The sequence below is a fragment of the Macrobrachium rosenbergii genome, chromosome 14 (genome assembly GCF_040412425.1).
Source record: "Macrobrachium rosenbergii isolate ZJJX-2024 chromosome 14, ASM4041242v1, whole genome shotgun sequence".
NCBI lineage: Eukaryota > Metazoa > Arthropoda > Malacostraca > Decapoda > Palaemonidae > Macrobrachium > Macrobrachium rosenbergii.
Window position 1 is genome coordinate 38,333,661 of NC_089754.1, and position 21,653 is coordinate 38,355,313.

The 21,653-nt window shown below is 33.5% G+C and overlaps 1 protein-coding gene across 1 annotated transcript in view; it reads right to left on the reverse strand.

Annotated features, from left to right (window-relative positions):
- Window positions 1-19,963, reverse strand: part of sxc (O-linked N-acetylglucosamine (GlcNAc) transferase sxc) — a 76,498-nt gene extending 56,535 nt beyond the window's left edge. Inside the window, exon 1 of the mRNA XM_067116481.1 lies at window positions 19,897-19,963. The gene's annotated coding sequence lies outside the window, so the exon portion shown is untranslated. The remainder of the gene's footprint in view (window positions 1-19,896) is intronic.
- Window positions 19,964-21,653: the final 1,690 nt, after the last annotated feature.

Here is a 21,653-nt window from a genome sequence, read left to right on the forward strand (position 1 = left end):
TTTTTTTTTTTTTTTTACATCATTTGTGTCCCTTATCAAAAGATATAGGGAAATGTTCTTTAGTTTATAAGATGAAAATAAAGTGCTGAAATAAACTTTATTAACGGCAATTATCGCCTTTTGTGAACTGAGATGGTGCCAGTTATTATTTGCAAGTAGGTTATGCAGACGACATCTTGCACTGTAGCCAAAATAAAATCAAGCAATCCTTCGAATCTAATAAATTTTTTCGCTTACTTTTCTTTTCATGCTCCCTTTATCTATTTTAAAATAACTTAAGTCCATGGAAAGTCTTTATGGTATAAAAATACATTTTAATAGCTAAGATTTAGAAAATATTCTCATAGATATTTCATTAATATTGCCGGCTGTGTTCATTCATAAAAAAATAGAAATGAAAAGAATCCCTTTAGTTTTATATATCATGTTTTATTTCTGCTAAACTGCATTGTTCTGGGTCAAAAACCTGGATTGTATAATTAGGGATTTTGATGATGAAATCACATATAACAATATCATCCCTGAAAAAGAGCGTCACCTGATTTTAAAATATATCTTAGGAATAGAATGCGACATATGGAGACTGTTTCATGACGTCAGCAGCTAGAATGGTAAACATAAACAAAGACCAATCACGGCTGTGGATGATACAGCCAATGAGAAGGCAGGGATTTACCGCCATGTGGGTGTTCCTATGAGTTATGGAATGCTGTTTGGAGAACCTGCCAAAACGGCACCAAGTGGCCTTTCAAACGCTCTATGTAAGAGTTTTTTTTTTTTTTTGAAGAGCATTTTTCAGCGTACTTATCTTAAAAAAAAACACAAAGATTCGTTTAGAAATTTTGTATGCGGAATGAAGTGAAATATTTATCAATGCATTAATTGCGTTTTATATACAAAATGGTGTAGGATGAATATCAATGACGATGTCCTTCCCTGCCAAGAAGTACTAAGCGAGTTCCTCTAAGTTTGTTTGTTTGCTGTTATTTGCAGGGCCCTTCAGTCACGGCTGAGGATGATGCAGCTAATGAGAAGACAGGGATTTACCGCCACGAGAGCGTTCATTGCCTGTATGGAATGCAGTTTGCAGAACTTGCTCGAATGACATTAAATGACCTTCAAAACGGACACAGCTTCTAAAAGTGGTGATGGTCAAGCAAAATGCAGTGGGTAGGTAAATCTACGGACAACATACGCTTTATCGCCTTATTTATTTGGCAACTTAGCTGCATTATTCTTAATTGTCTTTTCAATAAAAGAATACCCACCAATTAACGTTAACCTCCCAATTTACGAAAGAGTGGTAAATATAGGAGAGTCACTGGAAGAATGCATTAGCAAAGAAAGAGCATTTGTAAAGAAGGTCGAAAGAACCCGAAAAAGTAACCAGGCTAAGCAGGAAAGTAGCTTTCTGTTGAGATTAATGTTGATCTATACCAGCACAGGGCCAACAGGTCAATCCTAAGCCATCCATTGAGTGTAGTAAGGTATGATAGAGAATGAGAGCCTTCGTGTTGACCTCTGGACTCTGTACACCAAACAAAAGTAAAATTTGAGTAATTTAATCTACTGAATTTTTATTATTTTTTCTCAATCTGAAATCTGCGAGAGGGGAAGAACGCATATTATAAATAATTAAACATTTATATATCCCCATTAAAAGAAAAACATCAATATAAATTAAAAAATCCACTACGGTATCCAGAGGAACTCCCCTAAGTTACGTCGTCATTAAGATTCATCCTACACCGTTTTATATAACAAAAAGTAATTGATGAATTATTCAATTTAATTTCCCACAGAAAATTACTAAGTGAATTCTGTCTTGGCTTTATGTAAGCTCAATCAAATTAATGCCCCACATAATACTATATCTCTCTATAAAAGGTTGATTTTTCTTAAATACCTTACTAACCGCTGACGTTATGAAATAGTTGTCATGTGATTCATTCTATTCCTGAAACATATTCATAAATCAAATGGTGTTCTTGTTTATTGATGAAATCGTTATAGTCAATTTCCTTTTTTAAGATGCCTAATCCTCCACATAAAGTGTTTGATCCAGAACAATGCAGCATGAAAATAAAACTTTATAATATTAAGCTAGGTGGATTCATTTCAAGACCTGCAGTTTCATGAATGAACAGAACAGTGGCGAAAAATCTATATGACTATTCAATGAGCTGTAAATATCTAGATATCATTTTACATAGGAAACACTTATAATTGAATTATATGAAGATATAATAGATAAAGCGAGCAGAAAAACAAAAATTAATAAAAAGAACGTGGTAGTTTCAAAGGTTTGCTTGATTACACCTTGGCTACAATGCAGGATGTAGTCTGCATATTCAAGAATTAAAGTAATAACTGGTAACAATTCAGTATAAAGAATGTGAAAATTATACTTAATGATGTTTGTATCATCGTTCCATTTTCATCTTATAGTCTTAAGATTATGTCCTAAAGTCTTCTGATAACAGACACAGATGATGAAAAGCGTCATGTTAATATAAAACAGCATTAAAGGACTCGTCAGTTAATGTCGTTAGGCAACGATCAGTGACGTAAGCAGTGGGGCGATTGTAAGACGTCAGAGTGACAGCCAATCAAAGGACAGATATTTCCCGCTCGAGCAGAAGCATAAGGTGAAGGTGTTTCTCGCCTTTATGCGTTACTGTTTGAGGATTTTCCAAAAATCGCCAACTTGCATTTTCAAACGCTCTAGCTTAGGGCTACTGAATCACTTTTGGTAGTGTTAGTTTCAAACGCTGTAGTGTTTTGTTGCTCCTTGTCGCCTATTTGGCTTCTTGCTTTTAGCGCATCTTTTCCCATTCATTTATTACATTTCTTCTCAAATCCCATTTTGCCACATAGAACCATGATTCCCCCTTTTTATAATTTTTTTCCCGTTTATTTGTCACATTTCTTCTTAAAAATATCTTTTTATTAAGCAGAACCATAAGAGTCGCATTATCTATTTAGAGTTTACATAGTAAAAATAAGGACCTATATTTTTTCTATGTTAAGTTGGCCATATACCAGCACGAGGCCTGATTTGAAACCTCAGGAAGATCATTAATTACTTTCAAATATGAGACGTTTAAACTGCATTTTTAATGCTAAATCATTATATGCTTCTCCTCTCAAAGATGTAAAATTGTGGAAAAATTACCTAAAATTTATTGAAATGACTCCTATTCTATGAGTTTCTATCGGATGGTTACTGTTCAAAGGTCCACACAAGGTCTCCAACTCTCTTTTGTACTTCACATTCAAGGGATGCCTTTGAGCAAGTAGCCTACTGGTGCTGGCATAAAACAGTTTTATCTGAACCAGTGACGAATATATATATATATATATATATATATATATATATATATATATATATATATATATATATATATATATATCAATAAGTCACAAACTGCACGTGACAAATATATTAGACGACCACATGAAGGTGAAAATTAAAGACCAGGTACCAAGCGCTTTCGTGTATTGCGTACACTTCTTCAGGGTACAGGTAAAATAAATAAAGAGAGACATAAACAAGAAAAACAAAACAAAGATCAAAGCCACCAACAAGCTAAACACCATTACTGAATGCAATCACTAGTTTGAAGTCAAATTGTCACATACCAAACAAAAATACATTTAAAAATACTTAAGAACTGAAACTACAGTTAGAACAGGCTATTGCTAAAAGGTAACATTGTACTTCCCTACAATGTTTTATGTTCAAAAAAGTTTATACATTTTTTGTTTATTTTGAATTTGACTTCAAACTTTGGTCTGGTCTTTGTCTTTGTTTTGAAGTTTCTTGTTTATGTCTCTCTTTATTTATTTTACTTGTACCCCGAAAAATTACACACGAAAGCGCTTGGTACCTGGTCTTTGATATATATATATATATATATATATATATATATATATATATACATATATATATATATATATATATATATATATATATATATATATATATATATATATATATATATATATATATATAAGGCATAAACGATATGAGGTCCCTTCAAACTCTGAGGTATTTCCTTTTCTGGATAAGGACGTCGCCATTAGGGTTCATCCTTTACCCGTTTGTTAAAAAAAATATACATGAATTATTATTACTTCATTCCACATGAAAAATTGCTAAAAGAATATCTTTATTGAAGTTATGTAAGCTTAATAAGAAAATAATGGCCTGTAAATACCTATTTTTTCGTAATAGAATGATTTTATTGTAAAAGCACCACCCACCTACCAAGAGCGCTTGAAAGGTTATCGGTCAGGTTCTTCAAAGAGCATGCCTTAAGTCATCGGAACACCCTCATGGCGGGAAATCCCTGTGTCCTCATTGGCTGTATCGTTTTTTAGGGTTAAATTCGTCATATTCTATTTCGTTTTTGAAATACTCCTATGCATGAAGTATCTGACTCAAAATAAGGCAGTGTTATAGAAATAAAACACTATATATATAAACCTAAGTGGTTATTTTTCAACTGTAATTTTATGAATGGACACAACTGGTAAAACTAAATCTTAGATATTAAAGTAAAATAGTACACAATAAAGATTTGTAATTGATTATTTTTATTTTGAAATAGATGAAGTGAACAATAACATAAAATTCATCAAATGAAATATAATAGATTCAAAGGATTGCTTGATAATATCTTGGCTACAGTGCAAAATATCGTCTGCTCAACCAAGATTAAGAATGACAACTGGCAACATACTAATACAAGGAATGTGATCTTTACAGTTAATAAAGACTATTTAATGAGCTATTTTCGTCTTATAGTTTTTGAATATTTCACAGAGTCTTCTGATAACTGATATGTATGATGTAAAGCGTCATATTAATATAAAACTGGAATAAAAAGACTTATGTGCTGGTGCCTTGTGGCAACTATTCTCTGGCACGCTGCGTGTTCCCTTATGAATAAGCGATCTATGACGTCAACATGATCAATGACCAATCAGAGTTGTTGATCGTTTCAGCCAATGAGACGACTCATATTTCCCGGTTAAGACGAGCACAAGGTGAAGGTGTTCCACGACTTATGCATTGCTGTTTTGAGATTTTCTCAAATCGTGAGTTTAAGCAGTTTCAAACTCTCTAGCTTACAGAGAGAGAGAGAGAGAGGCACGTTTGTCGTTTTGCAGTTTCAGATGCTCTAGCTTGTAAGGATTATAAATAGTTTTTGCCATTTTGTAGTTCCAAACGTTCTGTCTTATAAAGAGTATGAACAGTTTTTTGTAATTATGTAGTTTCAAGTGTTTTAGCTTATGGATTTTGGATATTTCGTAGTTTCAAACTCTCTTCTTGCCTATAGGGATTATGGATAGTTTTTGTAATTTGTAGTTTCGAACGTTCTGGTTTATGGGCATTATGAATAGGTTTTATAGTTTTGTGTAGTTTCATGTGCTTTAGTTTAAAGGCATTATGAAAGAGTTTTGTAATTTTGTGGTTCTAGCTTATGGGGATTATGAATGGTTTTCGTAGTTTTGTATTTTCAAATGCTCTAGTTTATAGGGATTATGGGAAGTTTTTGTAATTTTATAGTTTCAAACACTCTGGCTTACAAGGGCTGAATTGTTTTTGTCATTTAATGGGCAGAAATGAAAAGAATCCCTCTAGTTTTATATATCATGTTTTATTTCTGCTAAACTGCCTTGTTCTGGGTCAAAAACCTGGATTGTATAATTAGGGATTTTGATGATGAAATCACAATAACAATATCATCCTGAAAAAGAACATCACTTGATTTCAAAATACATCTTAGGAATAGAATGCAACATATGACGACTGTTTCATGACGTCAGCAGCTAGAATAGTAAACACAAACAAAAACCAATCACGGCTGTGGATGATACAGCCAGTGAGAAAGCAGGGATTTACCGCCATGTGGGTGTTCCTATGAGTTATGGAATGCTGTTTGGAGAACCTGCCAAAATGGCACCAAGTGGCCTTTCAAACGCCTATTTAAGAGGATTTTTTTTAAGAACATTTTTCAGCGTAGTTATCTTAAAAAAAAAAAAACAGATTCATTTAGAAATTTTGTAAGTGGAATGAAGTGAAATATTTATCAAATGCATTAATTGCGTTATATATACAAAATGGTGTAGGATGAATATCAATGACGATGTCCTTCCCTGCCAAGAAGTACTAAGCGAGTTCCTCTAAGTTTGTTTGTTTGCTGTTATTTGCAGGGCCCTTCAGTCACGGCTGAGGATGATGCAGCTAATGAGAAGACAGGGATTTACCGCCACGAGAGCGTTCATTGCCTGTATGGAATGCAGTTTGCAGAACTTGCTCGAATGACATTAAATGACCTTCAAAACTGACACAGCTTCTAAAAGTGGCGATGGTCAAGCAAAATGCAGTGGGTAGATAAATCTACGGACAACATACGCCTTATTTATTTGGCAACTTTGCCGTATTATTCTTAATTTTCTTTTCAATAAAAGAATACCTACCAATTAACGTTAACCTTCCAATTTACGAAAGAGTGGTAAATATAGGAGGGTCACTGGAAGAATGCATTAACAAAGAAAGAGCATTTGTAAAGAAGGTCGAAAGAACCCGAGAAAGTAACCAGGCTAAGCAGGAAAGTAGCTTTCTGTTGAGATTAAAGTCGACCTATACCAGCACAGGGCCTACAGGTCAATCCTAAGCCATCCATTGAGTGTAGTAAGGTATGATAGAGAATGAGAGCCTTCCTGTTGACATCTGGACTCTGTACACCAAACAAAAGTAAAATTTGAGTAATTTGTTCTACTAAACTTTTATTATTTTTCCTCAGTCTGAAATCTGCGAGAGGAGAAGAACACGTATTACAAATAATTAGCAGGCTATTACAAATAATTACACACATTAATATTATATATATATATATATATATATATATATATATACTCCCTATAAAAGAAAAAACATCAATATAAATTAAAAATCCACTACGGTATCCAGAGGAACTCCCTAAGTTACGTCGTCATTAAGATTCATCCTACACCGTTTTTATTATAACAAAGTAATTGATGAATTATTCAATTTAATTTCCCACAGAAAATTACTAAGTGAATTCTGCATTGGCTTTATATAAGCTCAATCAAATTAATGACCCACACAATACTATATCTCTCTATAAAAGGTTGATTTTACTTAAATACCTTACTAACCGCTGACGTCATGAAATAGTTGTCATGTGATTCATTCTATTCCTGAAACATATTCATAAATCAAACGGTGTTCTTGTTTATTGATGAAATCGTTATAATCAATTTCCTTTTTTAAGATGCCTAATCCTCCACATAAAGTTTTTAATCCAGAACAATGCAGCATGAAAATAAAACTTTATAATATTAAGCTAGGTGGATTCATTTCAAGACCTGCAGTTTCATGAATGAACAGAACTAAATAAGAGTGGCGAAAAATCTATATGACTATTCAATGAACTGTAAATATCTAGATATCATTTTACATAGGAAACACTTATAATTGAATTATATTAAAGACATAATAGATAAAGCGAGCAGAAAAACAAAAATTAATAAAAAGAATGTGGTAGTTTCAAAGGCTTGCTTGATTACACCTTGGCTACAATGCAGGATGTCGTCTGCATATTCAAGAATTAAAGTAATAACTGGTAACAATTCAGTATAAAGAATGTGAAAATTATACTTAATGATGTTTGTATCATCGTTCAATTTTCATCTTATAGTCTTAAGATTATGTCCTAAAGTCTTCTGATAACAGACACAGATGATGAAAAGCGTCATGTTAATATAAAACAGCATTAAAGGACTTCTCAGTTAATGTCGTTAGGCAACGATCAGTGACGTAAGCAGTGGGGCGATTGTATGACGTCAGAGTGACAGTCAATCAAAGGACAGATATTTCCCGCTCGAGCAGAAGCATAAGGTGAAGGTGTTTCTCACCTTTATGCGTTACTGTTTGAGGATTTTCCAAAAATCGCCAACTTGCATTTTCAAACGCTCTAGCTTAGAGGGCTACTGAAGTGTTAGTTTCAAACGCTCTAGTGTTTTGATGCTCCTTGTCGCCTATTTGGCTTCTTGCTTTTAGCGCATCTTTTCCCATTCATTTATTACATTTCTTCTCAAATCCCATTTTGCCACATAGAACCATGATTCCCCTTTTTTATAATTTTTTCCCGTTTATTTGTCACATTTCTTCTTAACAATATCTTTTTATTAAGCAGAACCATAAGAGTCGCATTATCTATTTACAGTTTACATAGTAAAAATAAGGACCTATATTTTTTCTATGTTAAGTTGGCCATATACCAGCACGAGGTAGTAAAAGCCTGGTTTGAAACCTCAGGAAGATCATTAATTACTTTCAAATATGAGACGTTTAAACTGCATTTTTAATGCTAAATCATTATATTCTTCTCCTCTCACAGATGTAAAATTGTGGAAAAATTACCTAAAGTTTATTGAAATGACTCCAATTCTATGAGTTTCTATCGGATGGTTACTGTTCAAAGGTCCACACAAGGTCTCCAACTCTCTTTTGTACTTCACATTCAAGGTATGCCTTTGAGCAAGTACTGGTGCTGGCATAAAACAGTTTTATCTGAACCAGTGACGAATATATATATATATATATATATATATATATATATATATATATATATATATATATATATATATATATATATATATATATATATATATAATATTTATATATATATAATATATATATTCATTAAAATATATATATTATATATAATATATAATTTATATATGTTTATATATATAATAAATCTTCATTAATATATATATATATATATATATATATATATATATATATATATATATATATATATATATATATATATATATATATAAGTCGCCGACGATATGAGGTCCCTTCAAACTCTGAGGTATTTCCTTTTCTGGATAAGGACGTCGCCATTAGAGTTCATCCTTTACCCGTTTGTTAAAAAAAAATATTCATGAATTATTATTACTTCATTCCACATGAAAAATTGCTAAAAGAATATCTTTATTGAAGTTATGTAAGCTTAATAAGAAAATAATGGCCTGTAAATACCTATTTTTTCGTAATAGAATGATTTTATTGTAAAAGGGCCACCCACCTACCAACAGCGCTTGAAAGGTTATCGGTCACGTTCTTCAAAGAGCATGCCTTAAGTCATCGGAACACCCTCATGGCGGGAAATCCCTGTGTCCTCATTGGCTGTATCGTGTTTTAGGGTTAAATTCGTCATATTTTATTTCATTTTTGAAATACTCCTATGCATGAAGTATCTGACTCAAAATAAGGCAGTGTTATAGAAATAAGAACACTATATATATAAACCTAACTGGTTATTTTTCAACTGTAATTTTATGAATGGACACAACTGGTAAAACTAGTGAAACTTCTATGGTAATAATCACTAAATCTTAGATATTAAAATAAAATATTACACAATAAAGATTTATAATTGATTATTTTTATTTTGAAATAGATGAAGTGAACAATAACATAAAATTCATCAAATGAAATATAATAGATTCAAAGGATTGCTTGATAATATCTTGGCTACAGTGCAAAATATCGTCTGCTCAACCAAGATTAAGAATAACAACTGGCAACATACTAATACAAGGAATGTGATCTTTACAGTTAATAAAGACTATTTAATGAGCTATTTTCATCTTATAGTTTTTGGAATATATCACAGAGTCTTCTGATAACTAATATGTATGATGTAAAGCGTCATATTAATATAAAACTGGAATAAAAAGACTTATGTGCTGGTGCCTTGTGGCAACTATTCTCTGGCACGCTGCGTGCTCCTTTATGAATAAGCGATTATGACGTCAACATGGTCAACGACCAATCAGAGTTGTTGATCGCTTCAGCCAATGAGACGACTCATATTTCCCGGTTAAGAAAGGCACAAGGTGAAGGTGTTCCACGACTTATGCATTGCTGTTGGGGATTTTCTCAAATCGCGAGTTTGGCAGTTTCAAACGCTGTAGCTTACGGAGGGACACGAATAGTTTTGTAGTTTCAGATGCTCTAGTTTGTAAGGATTATAAAATAGTCTTTGCCATTTAAAGTTCTTATAGGAATTATGGATAGTTTTTGTAATTTGTAGTTTCAAATGCTCTGGCTTATAGGCATTATATTATGAAAAGGCTTTGTAATTTTGTGTTGTTTCAAGTGCCTAGGCTTATAGAGATTATGAAAAGTTTTTTGTTATTTTATAGTTTCAAATGCTATAGCTTATAGGCATTATGAAAGAGTTTTGTAATTTTGTAGTTCCAAACGTTCTAGCTTATAGGGATTATGAATAGTTTTTGTGATTTTGTAGTTTCAAACGCTCTGGCTTACAGGGGCTGAATTGTTTTTGTCACTTGGTAGTTTCAGATGCTCTAGCTTACAGGGATTATGAACAGCTTTTGTGATTTTGTACTTCCAAACGTTCTAGCTTATAGAGATTATGAATAGTATTTGTAATTATGTAGCTTCAAGTGCTTTAGCTTATAGGGATTATGGATATTTTGTAGTTTCAAATGCTCTAGCCTATAGGGATTATGGATAGTTTTTGTAATTTCTAGTTTCAAACACTCTGGCTTATTAAAGGGTTTTGTAATTTTGTGTGGTTTCAAGTGCTTTAGCTTATAGAGATTATTAACAGTTTTTTTTATAGTCTCAAATGATATAGGTTATAGGCATTACAAAAGTGTTTTGTAATCTTGTAGTTCCAAACGTTCTAGCTTATAGGGATTATGAATAGTTTTTGTAATTTTGTAGTTTCAAACGCTCCAGCTTATAGGGATTAAGAGGAGTTTTTGTAATTTCACAGTTTCAAACGCTCTGGCTTACAGGGGCTGAATTGTTTTTGTCATTTTGTAGTTCCAGATGCTCTAGCTTATAGGGATTGTGAAACGCTTTTGTGATTTTGTAGTTCCAAATGTTCTAGCTTATAGAGACTATGAACAGTATTTGTAATTATGTAGTTTCAAGTACTTTAGCTTATAGGGATTATGGATATTTTGTAGTTTCAAATGCTCTAGCCTATAGGGATTATGGACAGTTCTTGTAATTTGTAGTTTCAAACTCTCTAGCTAATAGGCATTATGAAAGGGTTTTGTAATTTTGTGTAGTTTCAAGTGCTTTAGCTTATAGGGATTATGGATATTTTGTAGTTTCAAATGCTCTAGCCTATAGGGATTATGGATAGTTTTTGTAATTTCTAGTTTCAAACCTCTGGCTTATTAAAGGTTTTTGTAATTTTGTGTGGTTTCAAGTGCTTTAGCTTATAGAGATTATTGACAGTTTTTTTATAGTCTCAAATGATATACTGTAGGTTATAGGCATTACAGAAGTGTTTTGTAATTTTGTAGTTCTAAACGTTCTAGCTTATAGAGATTATGAATAAGTTTTTGTAATTTTGTAGTTTCAAATGCTCCATCTTATAGGGATTAAGAGGAGTTTTTGTAATTTTATAGTTTCAAACGCTCTGGCTTACAGGGATTCTGAAACTTTTTTGATTTTGTAGTTCCAAACGTTCTAGCTTATAGAGATTATGAACAGTATTTGTAATTATGTAGTTTCAAGTGCTTTAGCTTACAGGGATTATGGATATTTTGTAGTTTCAAATGCTCTAGCCTATAGGGATTATGGCCAGTTCTTGTAATTTATAGCTTGAAACTCTCTAGCTTATAGGCATTATGAAAGGGTTTTGTAATTTTGTGTAGTTTCAAGTGCTTTAGCTTACAGGGATTATAGATATTTTGTAGTTTCAAATGCTCTAGCCTATAGGGATTATGGACAGTTCTTGTAATTTATAGCTTCAAACTCTCTAGCTTATAGGCATTATGAAAGGGTTTTGCAATTTTGTGTGGTTTCAAGTGCTTTAGCTTATAGAGATTATTAACAGTTTTTTTATAGTCTCAAATGAGATAGGTTATATGCATTCCAGAAGTGTTTTGTAATTTTGTAGTTCCAAACGTTCTAGCTTATAGAGATTATGAATAGTTTTTGTAATTTTGTAGTTTCAAATGCTCCAGCTTATAGGGATTAAGAGGAGTTTTTGTAATTTTATAGTTTCAAATGCTCTGGCTTACAGGGGCTGAATTGTTTTTGTCATTTTGTAGTTTCAGATGCTCTAGCTTATAGGGATTATGAAACGTTTTTGTGATTTTGTAGTTCCAAACGTTCTATTTTATAGAGATTATGAACAGTATTTTTAATTATGTAGTTTCAAGTGCTTTAGCTTATAGGGATTATGGATATTTTGTAGTTTCAAATGCTCTAGCCTATAGGGATTATGGATAGTTTTTGTAATTTGTAGTTTCAAACTCTCCGGCTTATTAAAGGGTTTTGTAATTTTATGTGGTTTCAAGTGCTTTAGCTTATAGAGATTATTAACAGTTTTTTATAGTCTCAAATGATATAGGTTATAGGCATTACAGAAGTGTTTTGTAATTTTGTAGTTCCAAACGTTCTAGCTTATAGGGATTATGAATAGTTTTTGTAATTTTGTATTTGTCCAGCTTATAGGGATTAAGAGGGTTTTGTAATTTTATAGTTTCAAAGCTGGCATACAGGGATTATGGATATTTTGTAGCTTTCAGATGCTCTAGCCTTATAGGGATTATAAAAATTTTTGTAATTTTGTAGTTTCAAACTCTCTGGCTTATAGAGATTATGAACAGTTTTGTAATTATGTAGTTTCAAGTGCTTTAACTTATAGGGATTATGGATATTTTGTAGTTTCAAATGCTCTAGCCTATAGGGATTATGGACAGTTTTTGTAATTTTTAGTTTCAAACTCTCTAGCTTATAGGTATTATTAAAGGGTTTTGTAATTTTATGTAGTTTCAAGTGCTTTAGCTTATAGAATTATTAATAGTTTTTTTATAGTCTCAAATGATATAGGTTATAGGCATTATGGATAGTGTTTTTGTAATCTTGTAGTTCCAAACGTTCTGGCTTATAGGGATTTTGTAATTTAGTTTGGTTTCAATTTTTAGTTTCAAGAGATTATTAACAGTTTTTTTTTATAGTCTCAGGGGTTATAGGTATTACAGAAGTGTTTTGCAATTTTGTAGTTCCAAACATTCTAGCTTAGAGGGATTATGAATTGTTTTCGTAATTTTGTAGTTTCAAATGCTCTGGCTAATAGGGATTATGAATGATATTTGTAATGTTGTAGTTTCAAATGCTTTAGGTTATAGGGATTATGAATAGTTTTCGTAATTTTGTAGTTTCAAATGCTCTAGCTCAAGGTGGTTGGGTGAAAAATATTTTATTTTTTCCCTTTTTATTAGGTTCCTGTTGTTTTTTGTTAATTGTCTTTCAAACTCTCTTGTCTTCTTATATAAATAGGGTTTTTTTTGTCCCAGGAGTTTAGAAGTGTTAATAATATGATTTATCATTTCAAATTAAAAACAGAAAATTAATAAATTAAGGTCAAAAAAACTTTATTTAGATTTGATAATTTTTGTGTGGTTTGAGGCCTTTTCCAAAGATTATCAGTTTTTGATAGTTCAAGCATAAAAGAGGTTATAGGGAAGTGTTTTGGATTTTCTAGACAATATCATTCAAAAGATAAAATCTTAGTTTTAGTAGTTTGAGTTTGTAACCTCTGGCTAATTTATGAATCAATTTTAATTTTGTAGGTAATGCTTTAGGTTATTATTATGAAATAATTTAGTTTAAAAATGCTGTTTAAATGGGTGAAATATACATTTATTTTCCCTTTTTATTAGGTTCCTGTTGTTTTTTGTTAATTGTCTTTCACTTGTTTGTAACTTGTCTTCTTATATAAATAATTTTTTTTGTCCCAGGAGTATAGAAGTGTTAATAATTGTTTATCATTTCCACATTAAAAACAGAAAATTAATAAATTAAAGTAAAAAAAAACTTTATTTAGATTTGGATGACCATATGCCATCCTGAGGCCTTTTCCAAAGGCATCCGTTAATGATGGTTAAGCATAAAAGAGGGTAAGGGACCTGTTGTGGACCTCTGGACAATATCATCCAAAAGATAAAATCTTAGTTTAGTAGTGATTGTAACCCTAGTGGCTTTATATCAATTTTTAATTTTTGATAGGTAAGGGTAGGAATTATATGAAATAATTTAGTTTTAAAAATGCTGTTTAAATCGGCTGATACACATGTAGATACGTTATATACATGTATTTGATATTAAATATATTTGTATATCATGATTATATATAAATCATACATATATGATAAAATTTATATATATATATATATATATATATATATATATATATATATATATATATATATATATATATATATATACATATATACTTATTGCTAAGAGTGTCACCACTCTGCAGCCCTGATGCTCCATTTTTGCAAAACACACATAGAAGAAGTCCAAGCTCACACACAAGAGCCAAGGAGACGAGGCTTAAGCCATTCCTTTGTAATCAAAACTTGACAACTGATTCATCTGGGTCTTTGTACTCCCCTCGCTGAACCTCTCCTAAATCGCCTGCGTTTGTGATTCACCCTCTTTTATGACTTTTCCTGGCCGAAAACTCCTCTTTTCCAGGCAAGACCTGCATCTAGGACTTGACACTTGAAACGCCCGAGGGGGGCTTAACGACATTCGCGCACGAAGGATCGTTCGCACCTGTACGGCCGGGGCTGCTAACACCGGAAGAAAGAGAGAGGTCATATAAGGACAGGTCAGGGGTCAACAAGCAGCAGACAGGCGACTGACCCAGTACAAAACACAGAATGCTACTCTGTCCCTGAGCACACCGCTCGAACTTGGCTTCACCGATAGCCTACCCATCCAAGTGGCCCCCCTATTCTGTAGACCTTGCCCCCTTAGGGCCAATCTTAGAAGTCCCACTCAACCGAGTACCCTATTGACTCTACATCCACGGATCTCCGCTCCAGGAACAAGGTACTGTGTGGTAGGGGGAGTGTTTTGTCAACTTAACTTTTATGTTAGACCGCTTCAATTTTCACTTGGATTTTCTCAAGACCCTAGCAAACTGTCGGTAACCCAAAACTCAGTGTTTTAAAGTGTAACTTACTTGATTATATTTTGATGTCATCTCTTTCAGCACTCTGGTTGTAAAGATTAACTGTGCTTTGGCTCATCCAACGATCGTTTTTCTTTCTCTACATTGCAGAAAGGTTGTGTGTATCACGATGATACGTAATCATCTGCCTCCACTGTGCCCCTACGTCCATCCATAAAGCAATTCATCAAGTTGTTATATATCAATCTTAATTCTTTATTGTGTTTGCACTCAGTTTTAACACTTGTCTTAATTCGCTTGAAAGGTGCCAAGAGTCCAGCGTATGTGGCTCCCTGTAATTGATCTGCTGAGCATTGTAAATACATTTAATTAATTTAGACCCAGAATTTCTCTCCAGAGTCCTTCCCTTACTTGCATTATCAGATAACTTAATCTTACTTTCTTTATATGTGTGTTGGTTCCCCAGTCAGATGTATAACTGCCAAGGTAAGAACTCCTAACCTCACTAACACACGTAATAATGTAACTACACACATGAGGTTTTATACCTGGAAAGCTTGCGAAATACAATGTTCCACCTGGCCTTGACAATATCATTCATTATCAAACTAACATTTCCAAGTAACCGCCCTATGACTGAGACTACACACACACACACACACACACACACACACACATATATATATATATATATATACATATATATATATATTATATACACACACACATACATATATATATATATATATATATATATATATATATATATATATATATATATATATATATATATATATATATATATATATATATATATATATATATATATATATATGTGTGTGTGTGTGTGTGTGTGTGTGTAGTCTCAGTCATAGGGCAGTTACTTGGAAATGTTAGTTTGATAATGAATAATATTGCCAAGGCCAGGTGGAACATTGCATTTCGCAAGCTTTCCAGGTATAGAACCTCACCCTCAGGCTAAAAATTATTGACGAAACGTAAAAATTCTCGAAGTTACAATGAAATAAATTTTCATACCAAAATCTAAGAATGGGTAAAGCAAATTAAAAGGTATAGGCTAAAACTTGGATTGCCAATAGAAACCAAGATTTAAAAAGCTAATAAAACATAAAAAGGACAGAGAGGACAAACTAAAATGAAAACATACAAATACAAACATAAAAAATGCAAACATAAATAAGAGAATATGGAAGCTACAACTGACAAACAAACTAAAATGGCTGTTTACTTGTTGCGTACCTTCTAAGAACAAAACCACATACCAGCATCTAGGCTGAAAAAGCAGACTTACGGAAATGGTTACAACTGGCTACGGCTGATGGCATTTTTACTTTTGATGGTAAATTACATAATCAAATTGACGGAGTTGCAACGGGAAACTCAATTGAGGCTGTATATGTAGATTGTTTTGTGGGTTATTATAAAAAGATTTGGATGTTTGAATGCCCTAGTGCGTTCAAACTTTTTTTATCATACGTATGTGGATGCCAATTTCCTTCTACTTAAGGAACTTTCACACATGGATTTCTTTTGTGAATACTCTAATTCTCGTCACCCTATCATTTCTTTTACTTATGAAACAGAACAGGATAATAAGCTGTCATTTGTGGATATTCAGATATACATCTGAAACTTCTGTTTACTGGAAAAGTACATTTACTGGCTTGGGATTAAGTTACCTTAGTTTTCCCCCAAAGTTATATAAACTGAATTCAATAAATAGAGGTTACAATGTTTGTTCCGATTTTAAACTTTTTCATCAAGATCTGGTTTTCCTCCAGAATTATTTTACTGAAAATTCTGACCCCATATTTGTATTTTACAAAATTATGAAAAATTTCTTAAACGAGAAGTTTAGTCCCAGATCGGTGCTCATTACTGCTTATAATGATGTAAAAATACAGCAAAATTACTTTACCTTGGTTATAGTAGCTATGTGGTCTGAAGTTACACGAAATACTTCGACACAGTTTTCCTCAAGTTAGGTTCCAGTTTGCTTTTACCAACCGCTTTACTGTTAAATCACCGTAGACCTTAATTCTTGTGCCGTTTATCGTATATTTGTTTACTTGTTCGCGGTGCGGTCTGCGATACGTGGGATCCACTTTTCGTTGGCTCAGACTTAAAATTTTGGAACTCGGAAGCCTTTCTGCTAGAACAAAGTTTCCTCTTTCAAAACCATCCGCTTCGGCCATGAGATAGCACAGTTTAACACAGGACCATCCGTTCACTGACCAGGATTTTAAAATACTGACCTCCAAATTTCAGTTTTTTTTCAAAGAAGATGAAACCGTAACTAAACAACTCGTCAGGTATACAATTAGCAATTATATGATTTGTTTTTAGAAGGTGCCCTACGCCCTACCCCTACCATTGTATCCCCTGACCTCCATGTCTGTCTCTTGTAGCTGGGCTTTACTACGCCTTTTGTGATTTCATTACTTTTTTCCCTGTGATTTCAGTCATTTTTTGCAATGGCAACTCCATAGATCGAGAAAAAATGTGGTAACAAAGGAATGGGGGTTATTTAGATTTTAGATATAGTTTTCTCAGACCTACCGGTATGTGGCTTCTCCGGGATTATGGTCGGCTCAGCTCGTTTTTGATAATTATATACTGGATAATTATATATATATATATATATATATATATATATATATATATATATATATATATATATATATATATATATATATATATATATATATATATATATATATATATATTCACGAGTGCGTGAAATTATTTAGAGTAGGACAACGATCACGAAAACCAAAACCGCGTGGAGGTAAATTCCACGTGTGATAATTTTTAATTAAGATAATGAGTCAGCCAACTTCTAACACCACTTGCTATCCACACACATTAAGAAAACGGCGTCTCCTCTAAAGTTGTGAGGAGTCCGCACCTGAGCATCAGGAAATTTGAATCTTGGTGGCTAATTTGAATGGCATACTGTAACTTTAAAATTTCATTATTGCAAAAAACAAACACCGAAAGGCATCCCTCCAGAATACAAGCTTTCAGGAAAGCTAAGTATCACGGCTGTATCTTTTACCGTTATTGCTCCACAGATATGTTGGGTCCCTCACCCATCCACCCAACACCACATCCCCTAAACGCCAAAAATCGATACAGTATATGGATCTCCGGAACGACTAAACGGAATTCCTTGAAAAATGGCACGATTAGAGAAGTTAGTGGGAGACCTCTAAAGCCAATGTTTCATCCAGATGCGTTGAATATTTCCAAAGCTATAAAGGGTCAGAGTCGGGTTTTTGTGTACCTGGGTGGCCGGGCTTTACTAACCCCCAACTACCGTGGCGGTTAATGTATAAAAAAGATAAAAATTGAACTATGTACTACAAGTAAGAGTTGAATAGATTATAGTGTTAGCCTACTTAAAGTGAGTTTCCCGGGTCCAGGATCTAGGCGACCCTAGGCCTATAATAGTCGCCACCCGAGTTAGGTGGAATAAGTTAGCCTACCTGATTATCAAATATCTTCAAATGTTCGGACATATATTAGCAAACTTTCGTATACGTCTAGTTCAATACTTTGATGCCTGTAGGAGCTCTCCATCATATTTGAAGTACTCATTGGTTTTCGATCAGTTCTCTTTTCCGTGTGTGGAAGGGGTTTTCCCGTTTTTTTTTATACATGATGCAAAAGCTGAACATGAGGAAAAATGGTATAATATAATAATACTTCTCTAATCTGGCCATTTAGACATAATCAAGGGAAGCTACGTTACCTCCCTATACAGTGAAAATGAGGGAATAAAAGATTGTTAGTAAAAATATCCTCAGAGTGAGAGAGAAAGAGGAGGGGGGAGGGGCGGAGGGGGTGGGGGTGGGGGTTAACTTTAGTCTGAATGGCCGCCAGAGATTATTACCATATATACACTAATGTTAGCTACTGTTCTTGTAGGCCACAAGATCTCTTCCTCTAGGGTCATCATTTGGATTTCTTGATCAAAATACATGGGTGGCTACGTTTTACCTATACACGAAAAAATGAAAAGTAAAACAGACTTGACATTTCGTACGGTTGCATTTTATTTACTCCGTACACGTCATCGTCTTTTCCTTGACATCCTGAACTACCCCCTTACCTTGATCAAATGTTTTATAATTAAACTGGCTCTTGGTTGGTTAAAAAAAGGTAATTTAAAGCTATATGAGTCTTAAGAGAAATTTGAAAAGATCATTGGATAAAAAACTCATGCTAAACGCTAATAGGCCTAAGATTACCGAGCCATAGAGATTTGATAGTAGGCTACTACCATACATTTCCTTAAAGCTTCGGGTTTTAGACCTATACGGAAAAGAAAGAAGGAAATTGAACACAGTACCATAATATCAGAGTTAGATGACCTCAGATAGAAGTGGAATTGAGATCCAAAGACGGAAGGAATCAACTTTCCAAGCAGCGAGACCAGTTGTAGCCTTGCTAAGCATGTCACCGATATTTTACAAAAGGACTAATGACGGGGTGTCTACAATACAAACGCATTACGTACAAATACTATTAGGCTACACTCACCAAGAGCCACAATAAAGAACGTAAAATTTCATTTATAGACAGACGTAAAGGCAGCAATTAGAGCAGATGAGACAGACGTAAAAGCACCAATCATGACAGATACAATTTGGTACTAGATTTCTCAACTTGGGAATACTAAACCGTTTGGCTGCTCCAGGAAAACGGCTCTTTCACGCCAAAATGCCCGAAATTCATTGCTTTTAAAAAAATTGCAATTAACGGTTTTCGAGAAATATATTAAATTAAACTTAAAACTAAATGAACAAACCTTTGGTTCACGTTAATGAAGACCATAACTTACAGTGTACTGTCAGTCTCGCATCCGCTCGCTACTGCAAACCTCTCGACTGATGGTCATTCATGACACTAGCTCATGAGCAAAGTGACTTCCGTGGGTATAAAATTGTTGAGAAAATGGGCTTGTTAATTACATTAGATTTCCAAAATATTGTAACAATTTGAAATATAATAATGGCAAAATGAGAAACATTTGATTCTCATCTAGATAAAAAAAAAATGGTTACGTGAGATAACGGAAGAATTCACAAACATTAAGAAAACGTCGTCTCTTCTAATGTTGTGAGCAGTCCGTACCTGAGCATCAGGAAATTTGAATTTTGGTTAATAATTCGAGTGGCATACTGTAACTTCAAAATTTCATTATTTCAAAAAACAAACCCCGAAAGGTACCCCTCCAGAATACGAGCTTTCAGAAAAACTATCACGGTTGTATCTTTTACCGTTATTCTCCTCAAATATGCCAGGCACCTCACCCACCCACCCACTACCACATCCCCTGAACGCCAAAAATCGCTATCTTGACCTGAACGGCTAAACAGAATTCGATGAAATTTGGCAAGATTAGAGACCTTAGTGGGAAACCCTTAAAGGCAGAGTTTCATCCCGATGGGTTAAATATTTCCAGTTATAAAAAGTCAATGAACCTTCACAACAGCTATGGGGTTAAGGTTTTCCCTTTCTGCTGTTTTTTTTTATGTTTTGTTGGTGGTTATTTAAGGTTAAGTTGGCTTATGAATGAATGAAAAGAAATTGGTAGAAATCATAGATTCCAAAAATGCTGAAGCAAAGCTGGGGAGGATCTTGCACAGAAGTGGCCTATAGTGAGAGATGAGAGTTAGGAAGTGACTGGGTTATGAACCCATATTTCACAGGTGTGCAAGTAAATAAAGTCTCTCTTGGCTATTCTGCTTCTTTTTGTCATCTTGACTTCATAACTGGCATGTCTGGAGATATCACAACTAAAATTTTGGCTGATATGACTGACAGGTCAAATAAAAAAGCCCACACTTCAATATTTTCTAGATATCTTACATCTAACAGGAATTCCACACAGATCCTAACCTAAATTAACTTGTACCTCAAACTCAACATTTAATTTAGATCTATTTACAAATGTATGACCTCTAAAATTGGTAGCCAAGCAGAAAATAATAATAAAATAGCTGGTAAGTATAGAAGTCTAAGTTGAGGCGTTACTAATTTCTGGATGCGATGACTACTGTATAGATTGTCAAGCGAAATAGCTATGGAAATTGTTTTAGAACTGTCCTCTGTGCTACAACTACACAACCAGTAGAGAATACTGTACAGTAGTTGGTTCCTAACTAGTGGATCTACTTGGTGCATGCATGACAGACCACTCACTCTTCAGCCTGCAAGACAAAAGACTGTCTTAAAACACTGTGACTGCAAATATGGGGAAGATATGAATGATGGGGGTTTGATGAAGAATTAGAGTAACTTCTTACAGTATCTGCACTCCAGTCTGATGCAGGAATATACACCAGTGCTTTCAAGTATCCACTAGTGTATTTACCTTTTAATGCCAAGAATAAAAATGGTAAAACATTAAAAATGTGTATGGATTAGTCGACAAATAATAAAAATAAAAATAAAATATGTGGGGGATTATTGACAAAGCCTTTAACAACTCTGCACTCACAAAATATCAGGTGACTGATTAACACACCTCGTGGTTGCAGACTTTAAAATTCCTTCAAGTTTTTTTAATATCTGTATAAGCTTATAGCTTTTTCC